This window comes from Bison bison, unplaced genomic scaffold, assembly GCF_000754665.1.
Source record: "Bison bison bison isolate TAMUID 2011002044 unplaced genomic scaffold, Bison_UMD1.0 scf7180017864119, whole genome shotgun sequence".
NCBI lineage: Eukaryota > Metazoa > Chordata > Mammalia > Artiodactyla > Bovidae > Bison > Bison bison.
This window is the reverse complement of record NW_011494691.1, coordinates 1640400-1650822: the sequence shown is the minus strand read 5'-3', so window position 1 is coordinate 1650822 and position 10423 is coordinate 1640400.

The following is a 10423-nucleotide window of genomic DNA, read 5'->3' as shown; positions in this document are numbered from 1 at the left end:
TCCGGTCCCATCACTTCATGGCAAATAGATGGGGAAACAGTGGAAACAGTGGCTGACTTTATTTTTCTGGCCTCCAAAATCACTACAGATGGTGACTGCAGCCATGAAATTAAAAGACGGTTACTCCTTGGAAGGAAAGTTACGACCAACCTAGATAGCATATTGAAAAGCAGAGACATTACCTTGCCAACAAAGGTCCATCTAGTCAAGGCTATGGTTTTTCCAGTGGTCATGTATGGATGTGAGAATTGGACTGTGAAGAAAGCTGAGCACCGAAGAAATGATGCTTTTGAGCTGTGGTGTTGGAGAAGACTCTTGAGAGTCCCTTGGACTGCAAGGAGATCCAACCAGTCCATCCTAAAGGAAATTAGTGTTGGGTGTTCATTGGAAGGACTAATACTAAAGCTTAAACCCCAATACTTTGGCCACCTGATGCGAAAAGCTGACTCATTTTTAAAGACCATGATGCTGGGAAAGATTGAGGGCAGGAGGAGAAGGGGATGACAGAGGATGAGATGGCTGGATGGCATCACTGACTCAATGGACATGGTTTTGGGTACACTCTGGGAGTTGGTCATGGACAGGGAGGCCTGGGGTGCTGTGGTTCATGGGGTCACAAAGAGTTGGACATGACTGAGGGACTGAACTGACTGACTGACTAAAAATCAATGGGAGTCTCATTCTTTTTACGTAGATTTCAAGTTCAAAAACAATTTTCTCTAGTCTAACAAGATAATGAGAAAGAAAATGTAAGGAATAACGAGTGTGAATTATCTCAAACTACGTATCATAGAATGTCTATCAACATATGATAAATCTGTGCTTTTATCGAAATTGTGGGCCTCTCAGTAAATAATCCAAGAAGTGGGTTCCATCCTTAGGTCAGGAAGATATCCTGGAGTAGGAAATGGCAACCTACTCCAGTGTTCTTGCCTGGAAATTTTCGTGGACAGAGGAGCCTGGCGAGCTACAGTCCATGACACACAGTCAAACATGACTGAGTGACTAAGCACGTGCACACACACACACACACACACACACACACACTATATTTTCCTTGTTATTAAGAATCTTTAATTCCACAGCAGGGCTAAGGTCAGGTACCACTAAAGGGATTGTGTTGTCTAACCTTTTGTAACAATCAATTAGTCAAAATATTTTCATGCATGTCTATACTATTTTTTCTCATAATTCTTTGAAAATCACGCATGCAGCTATTTCTAGGAATTTTTCCCCTTGCATTTGTTTCATGCCTTTCAGATTACTAACAGCCCACAGAATTATTTTCTTCTTGATTTCATGTAAATTCTATGGGATATGAAGGTTAGCATGAATTACTGTTAGTAATAAATTGTCATTGACTGAGTCTCCATTAAGGGTCAGGCATCATAAAAGCAATGAACAACAATGGTTAATATTTACTGAGGATTTTTACATCCCAGACATTATTATAAGCCCTTCCTATGATTTAATTTACTCCAAGAAGCTTCTGATATAGACCATAAAGCCAGACACAGCCACTAAAATGTCCTGCTTGTTGAGGTCAAGAACCTCTTGAAGATGGGTCATTTTCCTGGAAAAGGCTAAATCTAGACAGGTGTTCACACACCCTTGTGGTACCCCATCCCTTGACCTGGTGCTACCAGACAGATTCTGGATTAAAATCGACACAGAATCAGTTGTCACATATTCTGAGGGAGTCTGTACCCCTGTTGATTGGCTTAAACACAATCAGAGGCATGACAGAGTAGAGCCTAGCCCTGTGTTTCTTGGCTGATTAAATCATTTCTTAACCAGTGGAAGTGATAAAGAGAGATAGCATTTAAGCTCAACCAGGTCTGTTCTCTGAGGTCCAAGACAGGAAAAGGCAGGAATATCTCTAGAATTTGGGGCTTCACCTCATTAGATCTCTCCACTGACAGTTCACAGTTAAGGATTCCAAGGAAAAACTGAAGTGGTGTTAGAAAGCCCAGGTGCAAGGATGCATCATAAACCAGGGACTGAAGTGTAGGCCTGGGAACTGAAAAAGCAGGTTGTATTAATCATAAGTTCCTCTTTTATTTCTTGGAAGAATTTGCACGCACACACACACACACACACAACATTAATTATTCTATAAATGTTCAGTAGAATTCACCAATGAAGTCATTTTTTTCTTTGTATTTTTTTAAACTACTAATTCAATCTCTTATTATAGGCCTATTCAGACATTCTGCTTCTTGACTTAATTTTGGTAATTTGTGTCTTTCTACAGATTGTAGTTTCTCTAAGTTATCTAACTTATTGGCGTACAGCTGTTCACAGTATTCCTTTACCATTTTTTTTTTTAATTTATGAAAGGTGTTTAAAGCTGAATGTTGTGTCCCAGCAAAATTCACATTGAAATCCAATCCTTGATGTGGTGATACTTGGAAGTAGGGCTTTTGGTAATTAGATGAAGAAGGCAACACCCTCATGAGTGGGATTAGTGCCCTTAAAAGAAAGCACACTCTCTTCCCACCATGCGAGGATATAATAAGTCAACTATATGCAGCCCACTGAAACACTCTCACCAAAACCTGGTCACATGGGTCCCTGGCCTCAGACTTCCCAGCCTTTAGAACTATGAGAAGTAAATGTTGACGCTTGATAAGCCACCCAGTACACAATAATATATTATTATAGCAGCCTGAGCTAAGACAGTCAGTAATAATGTCTCTTCTTTAATTTCTGATATTAGTAATTTGAGTCTTCCCTTTTTTCCCTGGTCAATATAGCTAAATTTTGCCTCTTTTGTTGATTTTTTTTTTTTTTAATAATTTTTGGTTTTGTTGATTTTTCTTTACTGTTTTTCAGGTTTTCATTTCATTCATTTCCACTCTATTCATCATTCCCTGGTGGCTCAGACAGTAAAGTGTCTGCTTACAATGTGGGATACCTGGGTTCAATTCCTGGATCGGGAAGATCTCCTGGAGAAGGAAATGGCAACCCACTCCAGTATTCTTGCCTGGAAAATCCCATGGACAGAGGAGCCTGGTAGGCTACAGTCCATGGGGTCGCAAAGAGTCAGACACGACTGAGTGACTTCACTTTCACTTTCCATTCTAATCATTATTATTCCCTTTCTTTGTCTTGTTTAGGTTTAGTTTGTTCTTTTCTTTTTCCCAGTGCCTTAAAGGTTATGTTATTGATTTTAGATCTTTATTCTTTCCTAATACAGGCATTTTACAACTATGAATTTCCCTCCAAGTATTACTTTAGTTTGGTATGTTGCATCTTCATTTTCATTCATCTCAACCTAGTCTTAATTTCCCCTGTGATTTCTTCTTTGATTCATTGTTTACTTCAGAATTTCCACATGCTTGTGAGTTTACCAAACTTCTTTCTGTGATTGACTTCCAATTTAATTAGGTTTTAAACAACAACATACTTTTTACAAAATTAATTTTAAAATTTTTAAAAATGTTCTATAAAACTTGACTGTTTTCCTATATATAAACAATGAGCAATAGGAATTTAAATTAAAAACACAATATCATTTACATTAACACCTTCCAAAATGAAGTAGGAATAAATTCAACAAAAATATGTACAAGATCTGTATGAAGAAAACTACAAAGCTTTGATGAACGGAATCAAAGAAAAACTATAAGTGGGATCATGTTCCATGTTCATGAGTAGAAAGATTACATTATCAAGTCCTGACTGAAATCCCATCAAGTTATTTTATGGTAATTAAACTGATTCTTAAGTTTATATAGAGAGGCATAGACTCAAAAGACCCAATGCAATATTGAAAGAGAGGAACAAATTTGGATGACTGACACTACCCAACTTCAAGACTTACTGTATTAGCCAGACTCATCAGGAAACAAAGGGGAAAAAAATCAAATCAATAACATTAGCAATGAAAATGGAGAGATCAAAACAGACAACACAGAAATACAAAGGATCATAAGAGACTACTATCAGAAATTATATGCCAATAAAATGGACAACTTGGAAGAAATGGACAAATTTTTGGAAAAGTACAACTTTCCAAAATTGAACTAAGAAGAAATAGAAAATCTTAACAGACCCATCACAAGCATGGAAATTGAAACAATCAGAAATCTTCCAGCAAACAAAAGCCCAGGTCCAGGTGGCTTCACAGCTAAATTCTACCAAAGATTAAGAGAAGAGCTAACACCTATTCTACTCAAACTCTTCCATAAAATTGTAGAGGAAGGTAAACTTCCAAACGCATTCTTTGAGGCCACCATCATCCTAATACCAAAATGTGACAAAGATGCCACAAAAAAAGAAAACTATAGGCCAATATCATTGATGAACATAGATGGAAAAATCCTTAACAAAATTCTAGCAATCAGAATCCAACAACACATTAAAAAGATCATACATCATGACCAAGTGGGCTTTATCCCAAGGATGCAAGGATTCTTCAATATCCACAAATCAATCAATGTAATACACCACACTAACAAATTGAAAAGTAAGAGCCATATGATTATCTCAATAGATGCAGAGAAAGCCTTTGACAAAATTCAACATCCATTTATGATAAAAAGTCTCCAGAAAGCAGGAATAGAAGGGACATACCTCAACATAATAAAAGCTATACATGACAAACCCACAGCAAACATTATCCTCAATGGTGAAAAATTGAAAGCATTTCCCCTAAAGTCAGGAACAAGACAAGGGTGCCCACTTTCACCACTACAATTCTACATAGTTTTGGAAGTTTCAGCCACAGCAATCAGAGCAGAAAAAGAGATAAAAGGAACCCAAATTGGAAAAGAAGTAAAACCCTCACTGTTTGCAGATGACATGATCCTCTACATAGAAAACCCTAAAGACTCCACCAGAAAATTACTAGAGCTAATCAATGAATATAGTAGAGTTGCATGATATAAAATCAACACACAGGAATCCCTTGCATTCCTATACACTAATAATGAAAAAATAGAGAAATTAAGGAAACAATCCATTCACCATTGCAACGAAAAGAATAAAATACTTAGGAATATATCTTCCTAAAGAAACTAAAGACCTATATATAGAACACTATAAACTGGTGAAAGAAATCAAAGAGGACACAAATAGACGGAGAAATATACCGTGTTCATGGATCGGAAGAATCAATATAGTGAAAATGAGTATACTACTCAAAGCAATCTATAGATTCAATGCAATCCCTATCAAACTACCAACAGTATTTTTCACAGAGCTAGAACAAATAATTTCACAATTTGTATGGAAATACAAAAAAACCTTCAATAGCCAAAGCAATCTTGAGAAAGAAGAATGGAACTGGAGGAATCAACCTGCCTGACTTCAGGCTCTACTACAAAGCCACAGTCATCAAGACAGTATGGTACTGGCACAAAGATAGAAATATAGATCAATGGAACAAAATAGAAAGCCCAGAGATAAATCCACACACCTATGGACACCTTATCTTTCACAAAGGAGACAAGAATATATAATGGAGAAAAGACAATCTCTTTAACAAGTGGTGCTGGGAAAAACTGGTCAACTACTTGAAAAAGAGTGAAACAGGAACACTTTCTAACACCATACACAAAAATAAACTCAAAATGGATTAAAGATCTAAATGTAAGACCAGAAACTATTAAACTCCTAGAGGAGAGCATAGGCAAAACACTCTCCGACATACATCACAGCAGGATCCTCTATGACCCACCTCCCAGAATATTGGAAATAAAAGCAAAAATAAACAAATAGGACCTAATCAAAATTAAAAGCTTCTGCATAACAAAGGAAACTATAAGCAAGGTGAAAAGACAGCCTTCAGAATGGGAGGAAATAATAGCAAATGAAGCAACTGACAAAGAATTAATCTCAAAAATATACAAGCAACTCCTGCAGCTCAATTCCAGAAAAATTAACAACCCAATCAAAAAATGGGCCAAAGAACTAAATAGACATTTCTCCAAAGAAGACATACAGATGGCTAACAAACACATGAAAAGATGCTCAACATCACTCATTATCAGAGAAATGCAAATCAAAACCACTATGAGGTACCATTTCACACCAGTCAGAATGGCTGCAATCCAAAGTCTACAAGCTGGAGAGGGTGTGGAGAAAAGTGAACCCTCTTACACTGTTGGTGGGAATGCAAACTAGTACAACCACTATGGAGAACAGTGTGGAGATTCCTTTAAAAACTAGAAATAGAACTGCCATATGATCCAGCAATACCACTGCTGGGCATACACACCAAGGAAATCAGAATTGAAAGAGATACGTATACCCCAATGTTCATCGCACCACTGTTTATAATAGCCAGGACATGGAAGCAACCTAGATGTCCATCAGCAGATGAATGGATAAGAAAGCTGTGGTACATATACACAATGGAATATTACTCAGCCATTAAAAAGAATATATTTGAATCAGTTCTAATGAGGTGGATGAAACTGGAGCCTATTATACAGAGTGAAATAAGCCAGAAAGAAAAACACCAATACAGTATATTAACACATATATATGGAATTTAGAAAGATGGTAATGATAACCCTGTATGCGAGACAGCAAAAGAGACACAGATGTATAGAACAGTCTTTTGGACTCTGTGGGAGCATTGGAGAAGGAAATGGCAACCCACTCCAGTGTTTTTGCCTGGAGAATCCCAGGGATGGGGTAGCCTGGTGGGCTGCTGTCTATGGGGTTGCACAGAGTTGGACATGACTGAAGCGACTTAGCAGCAGTAGCAGCAGGGAGAGGGCAAGCATGGGATGATTTGGGAAAATGGCATTGAAACATGTATAATATCATATGTGAAACAAATCGCCAGTCCAGGTTCAATGCATGACACAGGATGTTCGGGGCTGGTGCACTGGGATGACCCAGAGGGATGGGATGGGGAGGGATGTAGGACAGGGGTTCAGGATGGGGAACACGTGTACACCTGTGGCAGATTCATGTTGATGTATGGCAAAACCAATACAATATTGTAAAGTAATTAGCCTCAAATTAAAATAAATAAATTTATATTAAAAAAATTTCTACAATTACACCAAAAAAAAAAAAAATACTTACTATAAAACTACAACAATCAAGACAGCATGGTATTGGCTAAAGAATAGACAAATGAACAGTTTAAAGATCCCAGAAATAGACTCCCATAAATATATCATAAATCAACTGATCTTTGACAATGGGGCAAAGGCAATACAATAAAGATAGTCTCTTCAATAAATGGTGATTAAACAACTGGATGCCTACATGCAATAAATGAATCTAGAGAGGTGGGGTGGGAGGTGGAAGGGAGGTTCAAGAGGGAGGGGATATATGTACACTTATGGCTGATTCACACTGTTGTACAGCAGAAACCAACACAACATTGCAAAGCAATTATCCTTCAATTTAAAAATAAATTTAATAAAATAGTTGCAATGAATATTAATGAAGTATTTCACTTATATCTGAAAAAATGCTCAAAATGGATCTCAGACCTAAATGCAAAATACAAAAATATACAATTCCTAGAAGATAGCACAGGAGAAAACCTAGATGTTCTTGGGTATGGCAAAACCTTTTTTAAGATAAAACACCAAAGAGACAATCCATGAAAGAAATCATTATTAAGTTAGACATCATTAAAATTAAAAACTTCTGCTCTGTAAAAGACAACATCAAGAAAATTTGGATGTAAGTCACAGACTTGGAGAAAATATTTGCAAAAGACATATTTGATAAAAGACTGTTATTTAAAATGTACAAAGAGCACTTAAAATTCAACAATAAGAAAACAAACAATCCAATTTAAAAGGGAGTCAAAGATCACAATAAACACCTCACAACAGAGGATATAAAGATGGCAGATAACATATGAAAATACATGCAAGTGCTAACTCACTTCAGTTGTGTCTGACTCTGTGTGACCCTATGGATGATAGCCTGCCAGGCTTCTCTATCCATGGGATTCTCCAGGCAAGAATACTGGAGTGGGTTGCTAGGTCCTCCTCCAGGGGAATCTTCCCAACCCAGGGGTAAGAAAATATGCTCCACATCAAAAGGCACCAGGGAAATGCAAATAAAATTAACAATGAGATATCACTACATACTTAGAATGATCAAAATCCAGATGACTAGGCAAACCTTCGAGAATTTTTAGGGCAGTGAAAATAGTCTGCATAATGTTAAAAAGATACATGTCCAAACTTACAGAATGTACAGCACAAGAATGAATCCTAGTGTAAACTATGGACTTTGGGTGATTACAATGTGTCAGTGAAGGTCTTCTTTGGTAAATTAGATAGATGATAGACACATATTAATAGATGATGATGATAGATAGATAGATAGATGGATACTGGTTCCTGCTAATATTTAGTCTTTTACTCCAGTTCCTGACACAGAACTCCTGAATTTCTTGTAATTTTCTGGCTGGTAGAAACATCTTTTGTTCTAATAAGGCAACTCTTGATGGTTGCCTGGATGGGGGCTGAACACCAGAAAGACCAAGTCATGACTAGCAGCTTGAAACTTTCAGCCCTACCTGCTATTTTCCTGGAAGAGGAAAAGAACTGGAAATTGAGTTAACAATCAATTGTGCCTGTATGACAAAGTCTTTGTAAAAATCTCTAGACTAGAGCTTCCCTGGTGGTCCAGTGGTTATGAATCTGCCTTGCAATGCAAGGGACACTGGCTCAAAACCCAGTCCAGGAAGATCCTACTTGCTGTGTGCAGCTAATCACGTTCACCACAACTGCTGAATCCATGTTCTAGAGCCTGTGAGTTCTAGGGCCTGTGCTCCGCAACAAGAGAAGCCACCACATTACAGCTGGAGAGTATCCCCTGCTCAATGCAACTAGAGAAAGCACACAATGAAAACCCAGGCCAGGCAAAAATAAATAAATAATTAAAAAAAAAAAAACTAGACTATAGGATTTGAAGAACTCTTGGTTGGAGACCACCTTCGCATGCCAGGAAGGTGACCCACCGCAATGCCACAGAAGTGTTTGTGCTCAGGACCCTTTCAGACCTTCACTTGTGTATCTCTTCATCAGGCTGTTGATCCATATCTTTTATCAAATCATTTACTATATAATAAACCAAGATACATAAGTGTTTCCCTGAGTCCTGAAAACTGTTTTAGCAAGGGATCAGGGGATTTATGCTGCTTGGTCAGAAGTACAGGTGGAAACTCGGGACTTGTGATTTGCATCTGAAAGTGAAAGAAAAGAAAGTAAAGTCACTCAGTCGTGTCCGACTCTTTGCGACCCATGGACTGTAGCCTACCTGGCTCCTCTGTCCATGGGATTTTCCAGGCAGTAGTCCTGGAGTGGATTGCCATTTCCTTCTCCAGGGGATCTTCCCAACCCAGGGATCGAACCCCGGTCTCCCGCACTGTAGACAAATGCTTTACCGTCTGAGCCACCAGGGAAGTCGATTTGTATCTGAAGTAGGGGTCAACTTGCGGGACTGTGCTCTTAACTCCAAGAATAGTGTCAGAACTAAGCTGAATTACAGGACACGCAGAGGTTTGATTTGTGTGGGAAAACCCCACACATCTGGTTTCAGAAATGCTGTGAGTGTGGGTAGAAAAATAACAGAAGAGTTTTTCCCTTTCCATATGTATAATTACTTTGAAGCATACTCATGCCCACACTTTCTGAGCCACTTTAAGGGGAACTCACGTTATAACGAGATTCAACTCCACAATCAAATCTTAACATTCATACAGTGTTACATCTACATCCTTCAGTGGATGAGTTTGCCTATTTACCTTGTGCTGCAATAATTATTCCCACTTTAATCCCACCAGATAATCACCAGATATCACAAAACAGTGTTTTTATTAATATATCAGACACAGGTTAGTTCCAGGGATGAAGCTGGGTACCCCAAGGCATACCACAAACAGAACTTTTTAAACTGACTCCTCATCCCTTCCATAATGTTGTAGAAGGAAATGCATGGAATCTAGAATCTTGCTGGACCCTGGCCAAAGATCTCAATCATCCTTTAATTGTTAGACATTTGTAGACTCTGAAATAGACTTTAACTATAGACTTTGAACCACATTATTATAAAATGGAGATTAAAAACATCTTCATTAAAGGTTTATTGTGAGCACTGAATGAATTATGGGCACAACAAGTTTCAATAACCATAAAATTATGCATTTATGTTAATAGTTGTTGTCTTATGCCTCACAGATCTCCTACCTTGACCTCAGCCTCACTCCACTTAAGAACTAAACAATAATTCATAACGGATGACAAGAAAAGAGTTCCAATCAAGATGTAAAGAATAGACTTTTGGACTCAATGGGAGAAGGCAAAGGTGAGATGATTTGAGAGAATAGCATTGAAACATGTACATTACCATATGTGAAAGATATGACCAATGCAAGTTCAATGCATGAAGCAGGGCACCCAAAGTCAGTGCTCTGTGACAACCCGGAGGGATA